The 26,821-nt window shown below is 37.3% G+C and overlaps 1 protein-coding gene across 3 annotated transcripts in view; it reads left to right on the forward strand.

The window, feature by feature from the left end:
• The first annotated feature begins 434 nt into the window (after positions 1–434).
• Positions 435–26,821, forward strand: part of GREB1 (growth regulating estrogen receptor binding 1) — an 87,844-nt gene continuing 61,457 nt past the window's right edge. For all 3 annotated transcript variants that reach the window (XR_009485969.1, XM_059842888.1, XM_059842889.1), the window contains exon 1: positions 435–570. The gene's annotated coding sequence lies outside the window, so the exon portion shown is untranslated. The remainder of the gene's footprint in view (positions 571–26,821) is intronic.

The following is a 26,821-nucleotide window of genomic DNA, read 5'->3' on the forward strand; positions in this document are numbered from 1 at the left end:
GATCTCTTAAACTAATCTCCAAGTGGCAGGCTTTGGCTACTGTGACTTGAGGTTTTTGGTTTCTTTTTTAAACACACAGATAAACCCCCAAAGTTTCCAATTTCCCCAAAAGGCTTCCACTTTCCCTTTATATCCCTGATCTTCCCTGTGCATTTTCTAACTCCTTTTTCCCCGGGGCTGGTGAAATTGTCTGCACTTTAGATCCCCGAGCCGACTGAGGCACGTCTGGTTGGGAAGATACCATATTTCGTGGGAAGCAGGGGTGAGGATGCCTGGGCGGGGAGCAAAAGGCGGGGGAAGGGTGAGGGGTTGTATTCTTGACCTTAGGTAGCTGGTGCTGAGAGGTAGCTCATTGTGTGGGAGCGCAGAGAGAGTTGGAGCTCTCTGTGGATAAGGAGGAGGGAGGAGGAAGCTGGGACAGCGAGGGGGGAGGAGGAGGAGGAAGGAGCAGCATCTGTATCTTTCTTTGCAGAGCACGCTGCTAAACAGCGAGGGGAGGCTGATGCTTCCCTAATATCCATCACTCCCTGCTTCCAGCGTGGTCACAGAGCAACAAAGAGGGTCTGAGAGGTAAGAGCCATGCAACTTGCAAAGCTGTAGCTTCTGCCAAAATAAGGGGAAGCAGCAGCAACAATAGAGAGAAAAGCTTATCAGCACCTGGGAATGCTCCGAGACGGCAGGGGGGTAAGTGGAAGCCCAGGGCTGCTGGAGGTTAGGGAAGTGTTAGTCCCAGCAGCAGCAGCAGGAGCGGAGTGAGAGGGGAGCAGGGCAGGTCCGGGGGGATCGGGACAGCAGCCAGCAGTGCTGAGCTGCGGGCAGCTCGTGTCCAGCTGCCTGTGTGGGAAGAGGAGGGAATGAGGTATAACTGATACATGGATAAATGTGACTTAGCAAGGGATGGAAATAGTTTATTTACCCAAAATATAGTTTTGGAGTGAATAAAACAATTCATTACTTTGTGCATATCCTAAGAGGAGAAAAAAAAGAAGCAAAGTTAAAGTCTGCATATTGTTTTGACTTTTTTTTTTACCTGAAAGTTTGATTTTTCATTTTAGGACAACATTTCAGATCAAAAATGCAGTTAATAGCAACAGCAAGGAAAAAAGACAAGATTCCCAAAATAAATGTGCTTTTAAAGTCAAACGAAATGGGCTGTTTGGCAGTTATTTTAAGAAAATATTTGTGATACCAAAACAAGGTATGGTGTTTGACCTGAGAAATACTGTTTAATTTCATTTAGGAAAAAATCAAACCACAATTTTATACTTGCCTGAAATGTATAAATTTGTGTTTTCATCCGCTCAGACTAAAAAATCAGCAGTTTGGTTAGGTGTATTTATAAAGTGAAATGTTTATTTTTACTTGTCGATACTGGGATCTTAAATGAAGGAGACAGAAACTATAGCATCTCTACATGGCAGAAATTGATGTTTGCTTTTTTCTTGTGCTTTGTCTCATTTACTTTACTTTTGGAGATATGGGCTACATTGGTTTTGATCTAATATTTCATAGACCCTTCTGAAATTATTAATTAATAAAAGTTATAGTGTCAGTGTTTGTTGTTAAACATGTAGAACCAGGAACAGAGAAGATTAACAGTGGTTTGTATGTCTCATGAATGAGAGTCTTGAGGACCTAATGTTGGGTTTTGTTTTGTTTGGTTGGTTTTTTGTTTGTTTTGGTTTTGTTTTGTTGGGATTTTTTTCTGTAAAACACAGAATCATTCTCGGAAGCTGGATATTCTGGAATATTTGTGCTTAATTGGAAGTTTCTGTGTTTTCATCTCAACGTTAGGTAACTAAAATAGCTCTAGTGAGTTGATTTGTTGTTTGAGGGAGGAAATTGGAGCCACCTCTCTCTGGTGCATTGGGAACTTGGAGGTGGTAGAGCTGAGTTTGATTTACTTTTTTGTCAGTGTAAATTCACTGCTATAAGTGCACATCAGATCAACATCAGGGTCTGTACTGGCCTACATTGCCTCATTTTTCTTATAAATGAGAGAAAAGCCACATCACAGCAATGGGACTTCTACCAGTTTTTACAATGATCTTAATTGCTCTTTCAGGGCTTATTTAATTTATATTATTGTTTTCAAAATATAAATAAGAGTCTTACATTGCTCACCATGTCTGGTGTGGTAGTTATCACCTCTGGCTTTGAAATTTACTTAAGTTTGTAGACAATCAGGATTTTTATAATAAAAGTAAAATGAAATAACTTGCTTTCCTGTCAGCCCACCCCCTTGCTTATACAACTAGTTTGGCTTTGTTTGGTGAGTTTTTAAATTTTTTTTAAATTCTATCTTTTGATTTTCTAACTTCAGGAACAACTGATGCATTTTTGAAACCTCTTCTTCTGTTTTTTCCTCAATGTACAGCTGTTTAAGAAAATATTTAATTAATTGAGGCCTTAAACGTGATCTTTTGTTTCCTTAGAAAACCTAAATGTACCATGTAGAAAACATTTTTATTTTTACTTTTCTTTTTGATTTTGACTACTGTTTTGATTTTCTGTGACTTCTGTAAAAGAAATGGCATGTTCTCACGTTGGAAAGTTTTAGCTGTGTTAAATGCATAAAGGAACAGTAATAAAAGAACCCAAATGCAAATCTACCATTGCAGGTAAATTTCATTTGAAGCTAACATTCTTTTCTACTTAGACAATAGTTAGCTATTGTTCTCTTAAAACATCTTTCCATTAATTGTATTGAAGTTTATAAGGGCTGGATGCAAAGCTTCCTGAAGTCAGGAAGAGACATTCCATAGACTTCAAATAGCTTTGGATCAGGCCTGTCACATGAGATTAGCTCCTGACAGAAGATGTAATAAGCACAAGCCTAGAAAGGAATGATTTGGGGATGGAATTTCATTCAGGCTGTGATAATCTTTGTGTTGTGGATATCTCTTAGTCACAATGTTTTTATTTTCTGTTGAAAGTGTCTGTATTCCTTGGTATTTGGAATATATGGTTTTTCTTCTCACCTATGCCCCAAGTCTATTGTCTGTTTGTGTCTGTATTTAAATTCCTTGTAAGGGTAGTCTGTCTTTGGATACAATAGCTCTGAATCTCTCAGATGAGATTTTGTGTTATTCAATAAAACTATGCATAATATGCCCAAAGTTAAGGAAAGAGTTTTCTAATGTGAAATAGCAAGTTAAAAACAATGGTTTGAATTCTGTTTTTCCTTGTTAAACCAAAAGAATGTACTCTGTATAAAAAATTACTGGCTTTCATAGTTTCTCTTTTAATAAAACAAAACCCAGAAGATACTGCTGTATAAAATGTGAAAAGTGGCAAAGTAAGACATTTATAATTTTTATGCATTTGAAGCTTATGGAACTTGCACACTGTAAAAGCAACCATCAGAAAAACAGTATAGTTTTGTTTAACAAAATAAAAGGAGGGCAGTAGAGTTAAGTGACATTTTGATTAGGAAGTTGTAAACATTAAAAGGCAATTCTTACTAATAAATCAAAGCCTGTGAGACTTCCAGACCCTCTAGTGATGCTGGACATAGTTATCTTTAGGCGAAAAGTGCCTTTGGTTCTTATTGATTGTGGTTTTTCTAATGAATACAAAGCCTAAAGGTGAATGATAAGTGGTCTCTCACTCCTTTTTTTCACCTTCATACAAAATAAAGAATTTACTTACTATCAGCTGAGATCAGGCAGAGCCAGAGATTTATTTCATGTGAATAAAAGCTATATGAGGAGCATAAAAGGCTAGTGGAACTACAACCAACCAAAATCTACATGAAAACATGCCTGCTTTCACAAAAACATACCTACTTTCACAAGTACCTGCATTTGTATATTCCACATGTGCTCAGGGAAAGTGTTGCTTCACTTGCAACAGTGAACTGCAGCTGAATATTTCTTTGCTTTTTTTCCCATGCAGACTATGGTTCATGATTCAGTCCATCGGGAAATTTGACTAAATCTTGAAAACTTCTTTTATTGTGGCAGGAAATACTATCATTTATGTAGGAAACTCAAATGTATCCCTAATGCTCATTTTAGAGATATTTGTAGCTGTACCTTTATAATTATACTTAAGGATTCCAAAGATTGTTGGTTTGTTTTCGGTTTGCCTTCATTTGCCATTATCCATGTCCTGCCTTTCATGCTTAAATATTTATGTGAAGAATAAAGAAAGTCTAAGAAGTAACATTGGCAGTGTTGTATCTCTGAAGAAACAGTAAAAGAAAATTGCTATTTGCCTACATTGTATACTGTAGGAAAAATGTTGTAAAATATAAATAGTGATCAAGTGTTACATGAAGAAAATACCTTTTTTCTAGTTAAACATCACAGCAGTACTTCATGTACTAAAAGCAATCTGTAATTATGTTGATGGCGTATTTATATAATTATGCAGTAGATAAAAATGAAAAATTATTTGTAGAGAGTTTATTAACATCACAGAAAAGATGTATAGTAAAAACGGAATCTTAGGATATCTCAATTTGGAAGACACTCACACAGATCATCAGGTCCAACTCCCTGCTCCTTACAGGACAACCTAAAACTAAACCACATAACTAAGGGTGTCATCCAATAACTAAGGGTGTCATCCAGACACTCCTTAAACTCTGTCAGGCTTGGTGCTGTGACCCTGTGCCAGTGTCCAACCATCCTCTCAGTCAGAAGCTTTTTCCTAATGTCCGACATGATGCTGTCTTTCCCTGGTTCAGCTTCATTCCATTCCTTCAGCCACTCCCCTAAAGTCTTGCCTTTGACACCATCTTGTCACCCTCCTCTGGACTAGTTTTAGACTCTAGTAGTTTGATGTCCTTCCTAAGTTGAGGCACCCAAAATTGCACACAGCATTGGAGGTGGGGCTGCAGTAATGCAGTGCCCAGAGACAATCACTGCCCTCAACAGGCTTCCTAGGGCTCGTAGGACATGGTTGGCCCTTGTGGCTGCCAGAGCACACTCAGATTCACATTTCCATTGATCCAAACCCTCAGATCTCTTTCTGTGAGGCTGTTCTCCAGCCCAGTTTATGTTTAACCAGGACTGCCTATCCTAGATGGAGAATCCAGCACTTGCTCTTGTTAAATTTCCTTTGGTTGGTGATTGCACTGCTCCCTAATTTCTGCAGGTGTCTCTCTATATTAGGCCTCTTGACCCTCAACTGACTCCACAGCTCCTCCTGTGTTTTTCAGCAAACTTACTCCTGTGTCCGGATATTTTATACAAATGTTAAATAACACTGGCCCTAAAATTGAGCCCTGTTGAACCCTGCAGTGGACTGGCTGCCAGTCTGATGACACCCCATGTACTATAACTATTTGAGCCTTCATTATGTCATCTTAGAAAAATATGTGATCTTACAAGAATCTTCAAGAGATGTTTGTCTTCAAAATGACAGTGACTTTTGTTCTGTATGAAATAGAAGTTATGTAACTGTCTTGAGGATCTTTGAAGTATCATCTGGGAATTTCACAGTATTGTAACTTAGAGAAGACAACCTGTCTTTTTCTACATGCCTAAGGCAGCAAGAAAATTAAGAAAGGCATGAAATCAGAATTATAGCAACTCCAAGTTTTTAGAGTGTCTCCTTTTTGCCTACACTAGCCCACTGATGAACATTATTACCTGTATGTTCATGTGGCCTCAACTTGGTCTATACACTGGTTTTTTTTGTAATTTGTGCATAAACAACAGTTCACAGCCTAGACAGACAACATGTGTTTTTACTTATGTAAATTACCCTGGCCCAAGTGCATCCGTGCCTCTTCAGCTGCTCCATCATAGCTACTCATGGCTAAAAGCTGTTGTCTTTGAGGCCTTAAGAAACAAGGAGACCTTCAGTTACTTTGCACTAAACCACTTCTATCTTGCAAGCTGTGTTTCCAGCTTCGTGCTCAACATATCTTTAATTCTTCTGCCATTTACTTCCCCATCCATCAAACCTAATCAGTCTTATTTTCTTTTAGAGGGCTGGGAAGGTGGAAGTGGGCATTTTTGGCAAGCCATTAATTTAATGTACTGGTCTACAAGCAATCTGTACACTGACAATCCTACATCTTCCAGTTCAACTGTGACATGGGGAAGTTTAATACAGAAGGGAAAAAAGCTCCTGTTCAGAGACAGAATAGGAGGAACAACTAGAAAATCAGGTAGTGTTGCTGTTTTCTGGGGAGATGTGCTTAGTACTGATGAACAGAATAAAAGGGAAATACTGTATTTTCCTTGGGATTATTAAGCAGACATTGGGTTTGCTGATACAAAGACTAGTCTTACTCATAGCAGCTCAGATAGCTGTGTTAATGAATTTCTTTGGTTAATGGACCCACTCGTCCTTAATAGACCTATCTTTGCTCCTCCACTTCCTTTTTTCTGATATGCTCCTGCCATATATTTCTATAGCTTAATTCACACATGTTTTGTATGCTTCATTATACCTATGCATTTCTAGCATTTAATTATTACTGTACCATAAAGGATCCCTACAATCTCCAAAGGTCAGGTTACATTTTTCAGTTCAAATACCAACATCTGGCAGTGAATGTGGATAGTCTTCTCTAGATTTTAGTATGTCTTTCCTTGTGTGTATGTCTTTTTTTCTTTTATTCAATTCATTTTCCCATTATGTTCTGATGCTATTTTTTTTTTTTTTTTTTTTTTTTTATTTTTTTTTTAATTTCTCTTATGCAGCCAGCATTTCATATGCAGAAAGGAAAGCCAAAGGCTGCTGAGGGATCCAGTTGGGAGTATCAGTTGGTGTGAAAAAGAGTGCAGCAAGGGGGGAAGGTGACTTGGCTTGAGTTCATTCCCAGGTTTCAGCCCACTGACAATGTTCACTTGTGTGAATTGTGTTCTCTCTTGGGTTCTCTTTAACGGAAATCCAGTGATTTCCCTCTGAGGCAAAACTTAAGCATTGTTCTGGAGCTAATTTATTTCAAAGGCTGCTCCCACTCGGCAAAGTGGATGACACAATTACCTATGACTCTCCTAATCCCATGTGATTTTCCAATACTATTGAAGTAGGTCTTGCATCCTGTGTGTAATGTGAGGCAACCTCCCCGTTCATGTATCACAAGCTTTTAGTTCCATGCCAAAAAATGCTGCTCTGATAAATGCTTCCATACAGCCTGCATAATAATGAAATTAAACTGACTGGGGGAAAGACCACACAGAAATACTTACTTCAGGGCCATGGAGGCACAGCTGAGGCTCAGAGACACTTTGGCCCAGCATCAGGTGATGTGAACACGGTCCTGCAGTGTGAATGCAGGCGATTCTCCAGCCTTGGACATAAAGGCCTGGCATCTCTTCCTGGACCAGATGCTTGTGGCAGTAGAGGTGTAAGGTCATGCTGACAGGTCAGTCTGGGTGGGAAGTCATGGTGTATAGGATGGCAGCAAGAAAACAAAGCTTTATGGATGAAGGCTATTCCCATTTTGAATTAGCTATGCTGCTTCACTGTATTTTCACTGCTAGGTGGCATTGCTTTTGCATGTAATTTGGTTTCTTTGGCATTGTGCTCACTTTCTAAAGACAAAAGGCTGTCTTGAATTCAAGCTAAATCTTACTCAGTTGGAATGATCCCTTTAAACCTTGCAAATGAGATCTTAATCTATAGGGAAAACTTTCTGAGGTTTGTTTGTTTTTCATTGTGTGCTTCTGTGGGTCAAGGATGAAATGAAGTTTTCTTTTTACGGTGCAATTTTTGATACATCCAATTAGAAATTTCTTTCACAGTTGTATTTTTTAGGTTATGTGGTAAGAGTCTGGAAACTTCTAAAGATGATGTCACCATGGAGAAAGAATAGTCTGACAAACAGCAGGACTTCAAAGGAATAATCTATTCCTTGTATCTTCTACCTACATCAGACTTAAGTGTAGCTGCAGCCACAGAATTTGCCAGCACTCAGGGCTGTGTATAATACAAGCACATGAAAAGCTAGTGTGTTTTAGTAAGACTTTATTCACATATCCTCTTCTGACTGCAACTGTGCTGGCTGAGATAGTTCCTGCCCCTGATAACTCCTTACTGCACTTCTGCCACAGAGGTGACTGTGCCAGCTGAGCTGCTCCTGTGCATGGCTCCTAACCCATTCCTCTTGAATTGAATAGGGCTGCTGAAGATCTATTACTATAACAGTAAGTTAAACTTAGTAAGTTAAACTTAACAGTAAGTTAAACTTAACAGTAAGTTAACACTAAAAATGTTAACTTTTTTTTACTAAAAAGGGTCCGAGATTGCTCACAAGGAAAACAATGTGTGTAAAACTGGCCAGGCAATAATTTCCAACATCAGAGCAGTAATGAGCCTCTATAAAATAGATTGTAATCTTCAGTGGGCACTGCCAGAACTGGAAGATTTGTTGATGGCCTTGTGTGCATTTAATTTATGTCACTTATTTTTCAGTATTTTCCTCTTGCTATATAGGTATGACCTTAGGTTTGTATATATGTTGCCTGTTCACAGGTAGTTTGTGTTAGCCATGGTCAGGATTCAGCTAAATGAAAATATTTATAGACTTGGGGTTCATTAGGTTTTTTCCCCCGTTTTAACTTTATCTGTTTTACATTCTTGCCAGAGCTGCTCTGAGGGCTCTGTACTGATTCAGAATCTGGGCTCCTGTTCTGTTTAAACACATGCAATTTATTTTAAAAATAATGAGATTAAACAGTGAAAATAAACCATCAGGATCTATCACTGAACAGAAATCCTTGGAGTCTGGTTTAATTCAAAACCCAACAAAATCAGAAAGATCAATTAGAACAGCCCTTATGTGGCTATCATCAGCATATTGTCAGAGAACTTTATGAATTCTAAAACTTGTTAAAATCACCTTTTTCTTCCTCTCTTTGCTACTTTTTTTTCTTGTTGGTTTATGCCCTATTTTTTATGGTAGTAAACTAATACAGAAAATAGAGTTTTTAAAGATCTCAAGATTCTTGGCTCTTTGAATCCCATACAGTTCCTTTTGTGAATTCAGTTTCACTCTTTTCTGGCAGACATTAAAATAAATAAACATTGGCTGAGCTGAGTAGATAATATTAGGTGATTTAGAGCTGGCTTTAAAACAAGCATTATAAATCCCAGTGTTTGCATAATAAATGATGAATAGTTTGGTTTTTAAAATGTTAACATTTATCTGTTATTCTATATCTGTTGCATTAACACTGGTACATCATTGACTTTTAAATTAGGAGGAATATTTCAGTGTAGAAAAAAGTGGTATTGATAGCAGTTTGAAAAAAAATCAATGAAAACAATTTATTATTTGGGCATAGTTTATTAAACTAAAGATAGTTTAGAAGCTTGTATACTGTGAAATCCATCACATTTTTGACCAGACTTTGTCCTCATTTCAAGCTAAAGAACTTCATGGCAGGATAATATTTTTGCACTGTATTACAAAAAACTGTTCTCAAAGCACTAGAAATTGAATATAGATACTAGTTTGGCTAAACTCCAGATTTGTGCATACATATGGATCGTCAGTAGGTTGGTCTTGTTAAGAGGTTTTACTTGTATATGTAGTTTCACTTAATATTTGGAGTGGGTTTTCAGCGGGACCTCCCAAAATAATAAAGGAGAGAAGGGTGTTTCTCTAGGTGTTTGCCTGACTTCCAGTGTTTTGGTGTTTTAGTTGGATGTGCATTATTTCTGTTTGACCATTTTGTTCAATTTTAGTCCCTCAGAAAGGTGAAAAATGAAATTGTCTAAAAGCACCCATGATAATCTCTGGTAATCTTGTGGAAAATTATTCTGTAAATATTCTGCAAAACAGAGGAAAACTGATCCAATTATCAATCACACAGGTTTGTAGACAGCAAAACAGTTTGAAAAAATGTTAAAATCACATTTCTTTTTAAAATATGAATGGATAGAAATTCATGTCAGTCCTTAACGTGCAGCATGCACACCATTTAAAATGTGTATGTTTATTGAGTGATGTCTGCAAGCAACATCTGCATGTTAGAAGTAGAAATCTGTTTGACACTGGCTAGGTAGAAATACTCTGGGTACATGTGCACAATCAAGGCATGATGATGACAATGTCAAGGCACTTTAGACAGAGTGGTTGGCTTTTGGAAGGCAGATGTTTGAGAGTGGTTTCAAAACCAGAAAATCAAAGGTTTTTTTTTTCTTGTTGACACTTTTCCTTCTACTCCTTTACTAAAATCTTTGGTGTTCCCACAGATACGTTAGGATACAAAGCAATTATGAAAAGCAAAATAAATCCTTAGTTTATTGGCTAAATTTGGAAACAATTTTTTGACATTTCTGACCATCCTTCAAATAAGGATGTCAGAGTGCAGAGGTCAGGGTATAGAAGCCTTGGGATATCAAAAGGTGGTGAGAAGAATGGCTGGGATTTCCAGCAGCCTGAGAGTACTCTTTTTTCTCTGGTGGTCAGTTGTCGAGGATGATGCCTGTGGACATCAAAGAAATGTACAAACAGTGTTATCAAGGCCTGTCCTTTACCCCCTGCCATGTAATGGGCCTCTTTTCAGGAAAACATTGGGAAAGCTGAGAAAGCGAGGTGTCCTATCATGGTGCTATTAATTCAGCAAGAAAGCGGATCAATAACATTTGCGCTAACCAGTAAAACAATCAGTTAGTTTCTTAAAATGCAGATTAGTCAAGCCTGTAAATTAGACACTGCACATCCAAAAATCAATTTTAATGTTTTTTTTTTTTTCCATAATGTGTGTGTAATGAGACCTTAGTTTCAAAGAATTTTTTGCCTCCTTGGAAATATTATGGAGAACTGGTCTGAGACAATGCAACAACAAATCCCCTATCTTCCTTTAACACTTGCAACAAAGTTTGGTTTGTGGGGTGTTCTGTTTGGTTGGTTTTATTAATGTGTTATATGTACTGAGGTATTGTTTAAAACAAAAAGGAGTCAGTATTTCATACAATGAAATATTCATTCATTTCATGCAATGAAATATTCATTCAATATTCATGCTTGAAATATTGACTTTAATGCCTGGAAGAGTTATGCCATAATTTTTAAGATAATATATTTCAAATCCATTCAACCTTTTAATATACTGATGAAGGAACAGTTATTGTGACCTGTTTATGCTAAATGCGATAAAATGTCATGAGAAAAAACCAACAAAAACCAATTGTTTGCTTTTTGTAATTTTGTATTTCTTTTTAGTGATCAGAGCTTTTTAAATCCTCAGTTTTGAAAAGAGATATTGCAAATTCTAGTAGTGAACAGCTGGGGTAATAATCTTGTCCTGAACCATGTAACAGCTTATTAAGCCTAAAATAGGGACTAACAGAGAGGAAAGCAGCCTAGAAATGGGCTTGTGCTGGTGATTCCTGTGAACCAAACTCTGGGGTTTTTTAGCTGATTCAGAGCCAATGATAGTGCCTGTGTCATTATGCAGTGCTGCTGCCATTCTTGAACTAAGTAGACACAATGTAAAAAACATTCTTCTCAGGACTGAGGGCTCAGAACAATTGCTGACTATGGATCAGTCTATAAATATTTGATAAACTCAGTTTTTAGGATTCACTGCTGCACACATTTTGCTAAGAGTATATTATTAATTAGAAAGTACTTGAAATCTTTAATAAAATTAGACCACATAAATACACATAATTGCATTATTGTCAGAAGAAAACTACATTAATTCAATATGAAGATACTTAAACCAAATGGTAATGTAAATATTGAATATAAACCTCTGGTCAAATTGACAGCACACCTAAGTAGAGGAAATCAGAGCTGAGATTTTCCAGCATGTGGTTATGTGGCATCTTTAAATATAGCTAAAAGTCTAAGTGCAATGGGCTTTTAAAAGTCTGAAATGAAACTGTTTAAGGAGCATGTGTTTCTCTGCCATACTTCATTTTATGGTAATTTAGGAGTGAAGAGAAAACTTTTATATAAATCTATGAGTTAAGTTTAACTGGGAGAACATGGATAATCATATCATTATTGCTGCATTAAAGTTTATAACAAGCAACAGATGTGCTGGGATAATTGTTATTTATTTGGCTGGATATTGCACCTGAAAACTGGCCTTTGGGGCTGCTGAGATGACTCATCATTACTACCTTCCTGTACCCTCATTTAGTAAAGAAGATGAAGAGCTACAGATTTGCTTGTGTGCTTGAGTGACCACAGAGAGGTACGTGGTCATATTCCTTTTCCTTGCTACTCTGAGCGTCCAAATGCTTTTCACTTTCATAGTATGGATCTTGGACACGAATACTATGTATTCCATAGTATATTTTATAATAGATCATATAGTGCTACCTCTGGAAAATAACAGGGAAAACAAAGTATTGCATCTCCTATAGCATTTTAACCTTTTTCTTACTACATCTGTGGTTTTTCTTTGTCATAGTTGCATCCTGATTTTGCAAACTTCTCTATCCCTAACCTTTCACAAGAGAATATTTTCAATGAGTGAAGAACATCCTTCTCTCTTAATTGGAGAGGTACAGATTTGGTGATGGAGTGTTCAATGCATGAAATGTTAGTAGGGTCTGTTGTGATAGGACAAGGAGTAATAGTTTTAAAAAGAAGAGTTTAGATTAAGATTAGATATAAGGAAGGTTTTTTTTTTTTTTTGATAGACGTGGTGAAACACCAGCATAAATTGCCCAGAGAGATGGTAGGTGCATGTCCCTGGAAACAGTCAAAGTCAGGTTGGATGGTACTGTAAGTGACATGGTGAAGTTGGAGATATTCCTGCTCGTGGCAGGGAGGTTGGACTAGATGACCTTAAAAGGTTGCTTCCAATGCAAAACATTCTGTTATTCCATGATTCAATGTTTTTCCTCATGAAAGAAGCAGGATAGCCACTGAAATTATCGTGCAACAGAACTGAAATGAAGAAATGCCTTGCTGTCATTACTGCTTAACTTTTGGCATTTTGTTTTTCTTTCTTTGTTTTTGATATGGTACAGTTAGATTAAATAGTTAAACTTGAATTTTACAATAATTTCTGAAGAAGTGGTCTCCTGTGGTGTTTAGCCGGTTTTTGATCTAACAGTTTTTCAGAAGAGTTTTGATTGTGGATATCTAGAGTTGTATTGATTACTAATATCTTTGAATTCTGTCACAATTTTATAAGAAAGAATTCTATAGGAAACCAGTTACATACCATGGGAAAGTGCATGAGAATTTGAGTAATATGAAAGAAAGTGAAAAGCAAATGCTGCTGGATAACACACATTTTGTGTTTGGAGAAGTTGCAGCCTAGGTTTGGATGACACTGCAACAAACTGTATCAGCTCCCATGCAAGATGAGGTTCCTGTCTTTAATTTCTGTATTTTAAATTAAAGTTTGTTATTACTTAACTATTCTCTTTAATGTCTACTGAATCTCATGTTTAGTCTGACTTGCCTCAGAAAATGAAGAGTACAGTCAGTGCTCATTGATACTGCACCATGATGGGACAGAGTAAGAGAGAGGAAGTAAAAAAATTAAAAACATATTAACTAATAAAAATACACATAAAACATGTGAACCTGTTTGTGAAGAGAATGGGGATAGCCTAAAGAAATTTGCTGCTGAGTGGCATGAGCAGCATTACCCTCAGTAGTGTTGTGTGTAACCAAAGGCAGGGAGCAAACACAAGGCTTAAATCATAGTTTGGACAGTCTACTCCCAGCAAATCAGGAGTTGATGTAGAAGCTTTTACTATTATAATAAATCAGATATTTAATTTGCTCCTGTATTTACTTAATCTATGAAGTTTAAAGGTAAAGAAAACAATGTATCTTATTAAATGGGTATATGTGCAGCTGCAATACCGTTATAGTGTCTACAGGTATGCAACAGTCTCAAAATGCAACCTGTTCATCTTTTTAACAAAGATAATTTTAAAGCCTAGTGGTGTCCAAGTGTTAGTATTAGTTGTTTCATTGCTCAATATTCCAATTCTTGGAAAGGAGAGGTAGGTGGAAGTGGGTGGAGTATATATATAATTTTTGGGGAGGTCATTGAGAGTAAAAAGTTTTAAAAAGACAGTAAGTAAAAAAGAAGTCAGAGAAAGGAGGACAAAAGAGGGAAAACTGACCAGAGTGCACATGGACTTGAAGGCAGCATCTGAAAAGCTAAGTAAGGCAGTTTGTGGTGGGCCTGAGCTGGAACTCCCAGCCAGAGTGGTTCCTGGTAGAGTTTTGGCCTGTGGCACTCAGTAGTCTTCCAGGCAGTGCTTGGGCTGGGAATGGCATGCACCAGGGACTGCTCCCAGTGCACATGGACCTCACATGCTCTCCCAGCAGCTTCTCCCCACTAAAGCATTTCCACAGCCATTCTGTTCCACACTGTGAAAGCACCGCTGCGATGACTTGCAGCACAGCCCTGGCACTGATCAGAATTCTGACTCAGACCACACTCAATATGCCCACAAAGCCAGAGGACACTACATGTATTGAGGGAGTGAATGACTGTGCCAGCACCAGTGGCCTGGTTTTATCTAGCAATAAATAGCAATAGACATGGCAAAGGAGCAACATTCCCTGTTTGTATGTAGCTGATAAGTGGATGGGGTTCCTGAGAAGCTGCAGCCTCACCTGATTGGGAGTGGTTGCCTTGTTGAGTAGTGCTAATGCTTCATCTGTATGTGCCTTCTGATAAACTCATTTCTCTGGAGTCTGTCACTAAGGGCTGTTGAATGGGGCATACAGAGAAGTGACTAATAGCAATAACTTAAAGTTACATTTCTGCATAAGAGACATATTTTGTCTTTGCCTTTTATGCAAAATTCTTGTGAGGTCATGCAGGTAGAGTAATGAATGTCAATTAATGAAGGAAACTATAGTATAAGCAAGTGTTGTATTATGCATTGATAGCTGAACCAGCCTGAGAACACATAAGATTCTATATATGTGTGTGTGTGTGTGTGTGTGTAGGTATTAATAGGTATGTATGCACAGGTAGTTCCTACCCACCTGATTTATTTTTCTCCATCACTAGGATGAAGCTATTGCTTGAAAAGAACATCTTAGCAGCATACTGGGACACTGTTGTGTGAAAAAAACAAACCAAAGTGATACATAGAATTTATCTGAAGGAAGCAAAAGCTTCAAAACTGCTTATAAAGTAAAAACCTATTCAATCAGAGAAAGTTCTGTAAAGCTCTGCTTTGGTAAAGGGTATCACCATAATGGGAAGAGGCTATTTATGTAGTATATAGACTGGTAATTGAATGCAGGAGATGATGAGGCCAAGATAATAATGTACAATTTCCAAGACCATAATGTTAAGAACTGAAAGAAGTCAACAGTCAGAGTGTTAGGAAGAGTGACTTAGATAACAGAATTTTAGAAGAGGCAGGGTTATTTTCTGTGAACCAGTTATTCCTACCTTTTCTTCTTCAGAATTTTTAGCTCAGGAGACAATGAAGAAGGATAATATTTCAACCTGAAAGTGACCTGGGGCCTCAGAATTTTTAGCTCAGGAGACAATGAAGAAGGATAATATTTCAACCTGAAAGTGACCTGGGGCCTCCTATGTGCTTGACTTATACTTTTCTTTAGGCAGAGATGATGTTCCTGAGTCTAAGACAGCTTGTAAACAAGCAATATTTATGATTATGCCTCAGTAATTTTTCACATGTTTCCCTGCATAGGATAAATTCTTGAGAACACTTCATTTACAGTTCATCCCATATTCTGTCACAGAGGTGGTGTTTGGGTACCTTTGATAGGATGTTTTTCTTTATTCTTCAGGCAGGTGAACTACTCAGAATCAAAGACAGTTGAAGCTTTCAAAGTTTTTATTAGAAGTTTAAATTTGTTTCCAGCTGATCTTGTGCTAGCATTTCTGAATGCATCATCTTCATGCTTTCAAATGATACCATAGATTGGGATATTTTTCTGAAAGAGCCTTTATCAAATGTCTAGAAAAAAGACTGTCCTTTATGTGAAATGATTACTGCTATTGGAAAAATGATATGTGTGTGTAAAATATACTGGATATATAATTACAGGGGAAAATAGATGCTAGCAGTTGTGTAAGAGCCATCCATTAAAGGCAAGAAATTTGCTTTTACATAAAACTTGTTCTTAACATGTCAGTTGGTGCAATCTGTCCAGCTGTGCTGTTTCAGACATACCATTTTGTACTGTTCCTGCTGTCTGTTTAGAGTGCTGTTCCATTCTTTCATCCAATCACATGAACTCTGTTCTTTAAGTCTCTCTTGATCATGAGAGACTGTTCTCTGCTGCAGGGACAATGTACAATGGGTAATACTCAAATGTGAGAGCAATGCCCAGCATTTCTGAAAAATGTGAGACACTATCAACCAACTGAAATAATACTATGTACAATTTGTACTGCTTTTTAAAATAGATCTATTGCTCTGGATTGCCTTTCCTGCTAATACTTCTTGTGTATGTGTTGCAGAACGTGCAGTCATGATTTCAAACAAGGACAAGACCAAATGTCAAACAAGACAAAAATGTCATAATGACAGTGTTTCCCCTCCAGCTTCTTTTCTGTAGTATGATGTTTCAAAAAAGCTAAAGATTTTAACATCGCTTTCAGCATAATGTCAGTCAAATTGAGTCCTAATTGTGTTGACAAATTTATTATCATTCTGGCAGACTTGAGTCCAGAATGGCTTTTTGCTAAATACTTAGAATAAAAGGGAAAACATTATACTTGATTATGTAATTATGTAATGAATACTTGCTTTTTAAAACTTTTTACTACTTTTTCCAAAGGTCAGCAGCAGCATATATAGTCACTATGCTATTGCATCATATTTGGTTGTTCAGAATGCTAAACTAAAGTAGATTTTGTAGAACCTTTGCCTGTGCAATTTGACACTCAGTGTTTTGTTTAAAGTGAAGTTTTGAGGCCTTGGAAACTGCATTGAATTTTATATGGTGGTAACATAATGAAATTATTTTCACATTGTAATATGTTTACAGTAGGTAACTTCAATGTATTCAGTTGAAAAGTGCAATTTTGTTAATATGTGAGAAAATGATGAAAATTTCATCCATTTGCATTTTTTGCTTGGGGTGAATTGACAGACTAAACTTGTTTAAATGGCTGTACTGTTTTGAATTAGGTATAATAAAACTTAAAGTAAAGATTAATTGATTCTTAAGAACAGAATGAGAAAAAGGATACAAAATTTGCAAAATAATGTCCATAGCTCCTCCAAATAAATGCCTGTTATTTTTATGTATGGAAAAAAGGGGCAGCTGATTTAGTATTATTTATTCTATTTGCAAATACTAGACCTGTTTCGATTTTGGTTTTTAATGTTAGATAAATCCCTGTGTTTGAGTCCCTCTCCCAGCTTTCTTGTAATGTCTCTTTAGGCACTGGAAGGTGTTCTAAGGTTTCCCCAGAGCCTTCTCCTCTCCTGGGCTGAACAACCTGAACACTCCCAGCCTGTCTCCATGGCAGAGGTGCTCCATGCCCCTGAGCATCTTTGTGGCCTCCTCTGGACTCACTCCAACAGTGTCCTTCTTGTGCAGGGACCCCAGGGCTGGATGCAGCACTGCAGGTGGGGTCTCACCAGAGCAGAGCAGAGGGACAGAATCCCCTCCCTCACCTGCTGCCCACGGAGCTTTGGATGCAGCCCAGGACACATTTGTCTTTCTGGGCTGCCTTTCATGTCTAAGGGCACATGGCTGGGTCATGTTGATTTTGATCTCTACTCTTATTGCAGCTCAATTAAGGAGCAGTAGAGAAACACAGCAGGAGATGTGAAAATTTTATACTTTATTTTTCTTCATCTACAGCTTATAGTTTTTCAAAAGTGACAGGGAATTTCTAGCTCTACCCAAATAAGGAAAAAATACCTATTTTTTATCAGAAAACTTACTTTGAAGATTGTTTTTATGTGGCCATATAGTTAGGCTTTCCAAGTAGAATTACAGAAATAGAACAATTTATTTCTCTAAACTCCGTATGAGTTCCAACATTTAAATGAAATAATAAATGAACTGCATTCAGATTTGAACTTTCCCACAGTTTGACATTGATTGAAATTTTTGAACTCAGATTCTTAAAAGTATTTAGATAACATTACCTGGCATGGATTTAATTTGCAATTAGAGATTCAGATGCTCATAGCAGTTACACTAATTTCACTTTAGATTGTAAATCTGAATGTAAGTCAGTAAATTGGAGGAAGAAGATACCCTTACTTCCCTGTTGTTCTCTGAGAATGATAATAAGTAATCACTGAAGTGTTCAGGAAGTGTGATACGTTATCCCTGATCTGAAAGAAGAGAGTGGCTGGAGAGAGGCAGTGGATTAGCACAGGCATATCAAATCCCACACCCTGAGCACAGAATTTGTTCAATTAGTTTCAGTTCACGTTCGCAGCAGAATGCAGTGTGCCTGTTCCCCAGGTATGAGATGGTGCCACGTCTTGTCTCCTGACCCAATGTACTGTACAGCATTCTCCATCACATGGCTTGGCATACGAGGTCTTTCACAAAGAGAGTGCAGAAAGTTGAGAGTTCTTAAGAGCTGTTTTTCTAAGCACTCAAAGGGATGTTACTCAGCCTGGAGGTTCAGAGGCTTTTTTGCCCATTACGACAATTACTACAGATGAAGAAACACTCTTAAAGAAGTGTTTTGAACAGTTGGAGTCTTTAATAGCTGCAGAAGTATGGGTCAGGCTGTAGCTTTCAAGTTTTTAAAAAATGGTCTGTGAAAATTCATTTAAGATTTTTACACAGATACAGCATATGTGGTGGATGCTTTTGTGCAGTGTGAGAATAAAAAATTAAATGTGGGTAAGACATGAAAGCAGCAACAGTTTGTGACTAAGAGCGATGAAGAAACACATGTGACATTGTGAAATATTCCTGTTGTGCCCTGAAGAAAGGAAGGATTTTTCTGGTGTAGGTTGTACCAGTTGTAAAACAATGTGTCTGATTAATAATGCATTCTATTGAAAAGGAATGGGAGGTTTGCTGAGATATGATTCATCATTGTCTGTTGCAGTAATTAAGTCTGTTGCTTGCCTTGAGGTCAGCATGACCCTGTTTATTTTAATTTTTCAGTCTCTGGAAAAAGGAGGGCCTTATTTAACTACTTGTGGAACTAAAGCTGAGTGCACAGTGCCTGGATGTAAACCAATGTGTACACAGTGTGATCAGGTCATGGGGAGCTGGAAGCAAACTGGAAGTGGTGTCACTTAACAATGTAGATGTACCCATAGATGTGCCAGTTTTTGACTTTTAGAGTAGGATTTTGTTTGAGATGGAGGATGTGATTCTGTGTCTTGTTTATGTGCTTCTGCAGTTTGAGATGCCCTCAGGTATCCTGCCTGGCATGGTCTCCTGTAGGTGTTTGTGGTACCTATGTTGCTGCCTCAGATAACCTGGGGCATATCAAAGAGCTCTAAACATCTTGGTGTAAGCAACTGAATTGAGCCCCAAGATTCCTCAATACAGAGGTCTTCATGCACCTCCAGATGCAGCACCTTGTGGTCAGTGAAGCCAAGTGTGGTCACTGGAGCTGGGGGAAGGAGTCAGCTCATGTTGAGCTAAATAAACACTGGCGGCTGGTCAGCTGAATCATCTCTCAGATCTCTCTCAGATCCCTTGGTTTTATTGATTATAATGGAAGTTTCTGCCTAGTGAAACAGTAGATATCTGGAGTCTAATTCACATGTAGGTTCCTGGTTTCATGGTTTACCCAGTTCACTGGTTTACCTGAGGTGTCTGTAAAGGACTGGCACAAATGACAGAGGATTTGCTTCAGAACTCTGCTTCTTTGGAGCAGCAGTCAGAATCCAGACAGAACTACCCAGAACATCTCAAAGTTAGACAATGCCTGTGGTTAGGCAGCTGAATTGCAGTCTCTATTTCTAGGTGATCTTAAAGGTCTCCTTTTGTACATCTTCAAAGTACAGGACTGAGCGTGTTTCTCATGGAGGAGACAATCTGGGCTCCACATAAGTACCCTCCATACCAGCGTGGTATGTATTTTCAGCTTATATAGATGATATTTTATGTAAGATTTTATACACACTCCAGTATTATTTCTGCATAAACACAAAAGGCAGGTATGCCTACAGCCATTTTAAAAACATTTTGAGAAGAAAAGTAGTTATCTCACAATTAAACCAGTTATTCTGATTAACAGGACCCAGTTTTAGTTCTTTCATACACAGTCTGCATGCAGAATGCTTCAAATACTAACTTCTTGGAGACTTTTCAAGTAACAGTCTCTACTTTTACCTGCTAAAGCTGCTGGCTAAATCAGTCATTTGATCATAAATAACCTCTCATCTTCTTGGGGAAAAAAACCCTCAAAACATTAAACTTTACAATCATATCTTAATTTTCCTTTCTGATTGCATGGGGACTAACTCTTTCCTTGTTCTGCCTTATAAATGTATGTCCTGGTAAATTGTTTTTATGATGCCATTTATCATTTTTGTGCTTGTGTGCTACAGACTTTTAAAAATCTTGTATCCCTGAGGTTATAACCTCAAGTTACATGCTGTGTTTCACTTCTGTTCCAGTCTTCTCAATATATGAAGAACATGTCTTATAGAGTCCTGTAAAATATTATTCTCTTCTTTAATGCCTAGGGCAGAAGGTTGTAATTTTACATATCTTTTGTTGGGATAATTACATGATCACCTTTCCCCTATCAACTGTTCTGTCAATTCATCACTTACATTACTGACTCATTTCACACAGATTCAGCAGCTCATTTCAGCAGGCAGAGCCCCTCTTTTCTGGTCGGTGTGGTATCCACAGCTGCATAGTGACTAACTCTTCACTGCTTCTGTATACAACATCTCTTATACATAAACTCCATGCTCATTGCCCATTCCTGGAATTCCTGCTCTGGCTACTAATCAAACACAATAGAGCCCTTTGTGCCCTCTTGCCCTTTCTTCTCTGGAACTTCTTTTCCATGCTTATATCCAAAGCAGGCAGGCTTCTTTTCCTTTCTGCATTCCATTCCTGTATCTCAGGTTTACATGTTCTTCTTTAACATCTCCCTTATGCTGATATTCTTTAGCACTGATGTGGTTTTTCCAGCCACAAAGCAAAGTCAGAGACAGACACTGCAGCATCCTGGATGTCATTCTAAAAACATCCTGGGCAGTGCATCCTAAAGAAATTTTGCTCCTGAATGTACTACAGTTAAGAGGCAGATATGTTTGGCTGGCATTAGTCAAGTTATACTTCTTTAAAAGGTGAATTTCCTGGCTTTTGTTTTGGTTGGCCTGGTAAATTATTAAAAGTGACTCTTTCAAAAATCACCTCTCACACACATATCTATTTCTTGCAATGTTTGTTTTCCTTTTGGATTTCTCTAAACTTTGGCTGTCAATATAATACTTCAAGTGCCAGTTTGGTCAAGCTAATATGTTGAAGATATTAGTTGTACAATGCTGGTAGGAAACCAGTCAGTCATTCCTGCATTTCTTAGCTGAAAGAATTTGTATCCTACTTGCAAATGCATGGCTGAGGTCTCCTGTAGCTGGTGTCAAATATAGAACAATTATAAACCTTCTAGTTCACTTCCATAGTAACAGAAAAAAATACCAATCACTCTCCTAAACAATTATTTACCACTTTGTGGACACTTTCTTGTTCACATTCTTCAATAGACTCCTTTAGTCTAAAATCTAAGAATATAATTGATTAGGCTAAAGTAGAGCCTGTCAGTTGAAAGAGACCCACGGTGATCATCCAGTACAACTACCTGACCACTTCAGGGCCAATCAAAAATTAAAGCCTGTTGAGTGATAGAACATACATTTAAAAAAATTACCAAATAGACAACAAAAACTTTCAATTAATATGAAAATTGTTTTCAGTGAAAGCACTAAGTCACCAAAGTTACCAACATTTTAAAGCTTCAAGAAGCTTTAAAATTCAGGTTTTTCCCTCTTATGTTACAGAAGAATTAGAAATTGTATCATTCAAATTTTAAAATGTTATTTAAAGCATTTTTATAGAAAAAGATACTGTTCTCACCATCCTCCCTAGCCATATACTGGTACTTTTCTTTTGTATATATTAATGGCCATATAATTTATGCCTAGCTAGATGGAGGATCTGATCTAGCAAAACATGACCCTACAAAAACTACAAGTCTTCAGTTATATCAGCTGACATCAATGCCACTGAACAACAGAGGGGGAATATACAATCATCAGTGAGAGATGTTGCTTTTCAGCAGTAACCTGAGTATAGAGTAGCCTGAGCCAGTCATGAAACCATGTCCTGAGACTGAAGGGTGAAAATGAAGTTTCACAAGCTGTACCAAAAATACTCTGCATATAGGGTTACACAGAAACTTAATTCACCGGGGAGCCGAGACTCCCAGTGCTTGATTCAAGTAAAATCGAGTGCTCGATTTTACTAATTTCAGTAATATTTAACTGAGTTTAAAATCAAGCATGTATCTGAACTTTGCATGACTAGGAGATGCAAGAAAAAGAAAATTCAGTTATCAGAATTACTGCTTTTATCTTCTGAAGTTATTTGTTACCTAAAGAATTGTTTGATAAATATGTTTGTACCAGAAACATTCTTTGTACATGTACTCTAGCTGTATCTTAAAAAGATGCAGTGTTTGTTTAGATATGATGCAACAGCTGTTTCTTTGTATATCCGGTGTTGTATTGCACATGTTCTCTCAAATATTGTTTTGACTTCCTATCCTTTTGTACAGGAGATATGGGCATAGTACCAACACAAAGATAATATTGCTACATACCTGATTTCATTCTCCTGTTAATCTTTTCTTCTGTTAGCAAAACAAAATACCTACAGTACACACTTCATGCTTTCTTTAGTGATTTTGATATCTATATAATACAAAAGGACACCCTTATTTCTTAAAAACCCCAAACTGTTTCAGTCCTTCCAAAAGCATCCAACAAAACTGTTGATGTTAATACTGTTTCAGACTGATAAATTCATGTGTGCCTGGCTGGGAGCACCATGACCCAGCACAGCACTTTTGTATTAATACGACATAAAGTCAGACCATTTATCATTTAGTAGAGCCAGTACACAAATTAGAGAACAGCTTGCCAGGGTATATTGTGGTCTCATTATTTAGTTTTTGCCACAGTTGCAAAATAGATAGCTTTGAAACCTTCTTGTGCTCTACTGTGACAGGAGAGTGTTCGTGTCATGGTGACCTGACTGAGTTGTTCAGTTGCGCTCAGTGCTGACTCAGGAGCCTTAAGTGTGCTCACCAGTTTGCCAAGCAGCAGACTCTTGTAAATGAAACAAAAAAGAAAACTCCACAAAGACCTAATCACTGGCAGTTAGCACAGGTGTAAGGTATTCAGCACTGCAGTCAGGATATGAAACATCAGGAGTTGTTTACTGGAAGTCGCTGAGGAGCACATGCTTTCAGTACGGTACAGTATATTTTCTATATATCCATGCTGAAAAATGCTGTTACTGCTTAATAAAAATATTAATATATCATAAATATACCATCTTATATTGGTTACTGTTCAAATATAATATTCATGAGATATTTTACAGCTAATATTAATGCTTTAAATATATTAATTTGTCTGCATTTTCTGTCTCTTGTTTGCTGTCCTTGGTTTGAGTATTTCCTCTTAGGAAAACTTTGAAATACTAAAAGTTCAGACAACTTGAATTTTTAAACCCTCAAAGTAGACAACTCATTATAAAACTGCTAAGTTCACTTTCTTAAATAAATTAAATTTGAGGATTTTAACTAAAGATATTTCATTAATGCTTTGGATTGCATATTTTTGTTTGCAAATGTTTTTTATTTAATGCATTTTCAACATATAACACTTGTGCAATCAGCCTCCTGATTGAGTAAACCCTGAGGTTCAGATCTATTTGTAATGTGATACACTCATCTACAGATGTATTTGCTATCCACAGATGGTGAGGTACATTTTAAACTGCTCCCATTGTATTTGTGTCCACTCTTTGTTCATTAGATGGAAAATATGACCTAGATACAGTAGAGTGTGCTCTGCTAGTAGAAATTAGTGAAGCTCTCTTTCAAGCAGTGAGGCCATTTGCTGTGAATGAGGTGGAGCCTCTGAACCTGTGCACTCTGTGCGCATCCTTGGAGAGCTGCCACAGGCTCTGGCTCTGCCCCTTCTGCCCTGGCAGACAGCTCCAAAGTGTGTTTAAGTGTGTGCATTCTGCTATCTGTGTGTGCACGTGGCTGCCCCACAGGCCTCTGTTTCACTGCTTCCAGGGGTGAGCCTGGAGGGGTGGGGGTAGGAATGAGTCTGGAGGCTTGGTGGAAGGAAAAACAAAAGTCTGGTTTTTAGGATGGCCCAAAAAGCTAACCTGTACAATCAGTACAGCATTACTCTTTGTGTACTCCTTTTGGATTTGGAAAAGATTCTTGGAAACACTCTATAGCACCAGTAACCAGAAGAAAGAGTAGTATTGGTTTCCTAGAATTTTCTTTAGAAAAATGCATTTCAAGATTATCTCTCTCCTGACTTGTCAGTCTGCTCCCTACTGCTTTACTCTGAGATCTCAAGTGGCTGTTCTCAAAGCACTGGAAAAGATGTCTGAGACAGTTCTTGGAGAGGGAGATGTGTCTCCTTAGGTAATAGTGAGAGAGCCTTTGCACTTACAGCAATGCCCCAGACCTGTACAACTTGGAGATATTTTTTACTAATTTCCCAGTCGCCACTTTGGTCATTGCTTCCTAGCCCTGATTTGTGGCACCTCCTTCTCTCCCTTTCTCCTCCCTCTACTTGACTTCTTCCTGCTGCTTAACAAGCTCAATTGGTTTTATGTATGTGATTCTTTTTTTTTTTTTTTAAGAGAGTTTGAAGGTGGCCTCTGAAAGAATTGCTTTCATCCAAAGCCAGGAGCTGATCAAAGCAATGCACAAAAGGCAAATGAGAGCCAATGCAGTGCTGCCTGACCAGCCACAGGATCAGGGTTCTGGGCTGGAGAAATAGTAAAGCAAATCAGCTGCACTATGCTGGAAGCTGCTGATAAAGGATTTTCTCTCCAGTATCACCTGCAAAGTTTATGAGATCTGTAGGAAAATCAAGGAAATCTGTATCAGAATACATTGTTTCTTGCAGAGAGGGATGTGAAAGCATTTACAGGATGAAGTGCCACTGCCTAAATGTATTTATTGCCATATCATGTGTTAGTCTGTACTTTTAGTACAACACTGGACTGTCACCCAGCTCACATTTATTTTTATCAGCTGGCTCCTTGGCACAATTGTCAGGATGTAAAGGAATGGCAAGTCTTTGAAAAGAATGTTCATGCTAAACCAAGAAGCAAATAAATGAAAACCAGTGACATTATTATATCAGACTTCCAGTGAAAATTAAAATAGATTAATAATAGATGCTTAAAAAGTCTATCTTTGCAGATACAGATTTTTGTCAGGCATCAGTCCCAATAGTGCTTATGGTTATGATTTTTTTAAAACTTGAAGAGTAATCCAATATATAGCTTTTAACAAGGGATTTCTGTTAGGAGCAATTTGAACTTTGGCATTTTTTTCTTCTATTTAAAATAAATTAAAACATAGTGTCATTTTTAGCACAAAACAGTAAATTAAATGTCTCAGAAAAAAATCAGCTCTGGTTTGAGAGTAGGCATAAGAGTTACTAGGATGAAGGGAGCTTACGTTTTCTGTTGCCATAAAGGAAGACCATACTTTGTCTTAATACCAAAACAGTCTTTCATCCTTAATTAATTACAGGAATCTGATTGCAATTGGAGTTTTCTGTTTCCCCAGAAAACTACAGTGTAGGCTGTCACAGCTTGTATTCCTTGTCATTAAATTGCCAACATGCCTTAGTCCAGATCCCCCAGCAGAGCTGTATATTTTAATGAGTTTATGACAACTTAGATTGCTCTGGATTTTGTCAGGCTTTTTTTTTTTTTTTTTTTTTTTTTTTTGGTTCAATGTAAAGTTGAATTTGTATGAATTTGTATGAGAAGTTTTTTTTGTTGTTTTGTTTTGGTTTTTGTTGGTTTTTTTTCCAGATATATCAGGAAATTATTTTTCCTTTTTCTATAGAAATTATTAATTTCATTTCACTCATATGTTCCCTGCATGATATATAGTATTTAAATTGAAAAAAATGAACACTCAGAAGTAATGCTTAGTGGATTTGCAGTTGAAAAATTTCACCAAAAATTAAGAAAATAATTTTTTATAAAGCTGTCTTTACTATGGCCAAAATGGATATGAAATAAATCCATAATAAGAATGATCCATTAAAAAAAAAATTTACTTCCTGCTTGAAGTAAAAAGAAAGCAATAGCTTTTTTATAGTGTTTTATTGAGGTGGTTTAATACAGATTTCTCCAAGTTTGTTGTCATCCTTTTTAATATTGATCAGTTAGGAAATGGACTTGATTTTTCAGTAGGTGGGGGAATTTTCCTGTATTGAATTTCATTGCAAAAGTGTCTGTATTAATCTCTGCAACAGTCTCCTGAGAATAAAGACATTTCCCAGTTATTCACTTGTGCAGTGAGTGAGAGAACTGATTTCAGTGATTAATATAAGGAATGGCTTGGAATCTAGAGTTGCCAAAAAAAAAAAAAAAAAAAGGCTTGACACCTTTCAATCTGTGCTGTTGTTCCAACATCCTGTTGCTTGGAAACATGAGTCAGGGGAGGAAATCATCTCACTGTTGGTGTGAGAGAAAATCCCTGTCTGTAGTCAGCCTGATTTTCAAAATCAAAGGAGACCTCAGATAAAAATTAAAAGCAAACAGAAGGTAAAAAGAAGTGGTAGAGAGATCTGACTAGTCTTGTTACAGTATATTTGTTTTATGGAAGCAGCAGCAGAATTGTTCTTGGCTGTATAAAGGTGGTAGGATTAAGTTCTCTGTGACCTGTCATCAACCTTAATCAGAGTCTCTGTG

Source organism: Haemorhous mexicanus, chromosome 3, assembly GCF_027477595.1.
Source record: "Haemorhous mexicanus isolate bHaeMex1 chromosome 3, bHaeMex1.pri, whole genome shotgun sequence".
Lineage (NCBI taxonomy): Eukaryota > Metazoa > Chordata > Aves > Passeriformes > Fringillidae > Haemorhous > Haemorhous mexicanus.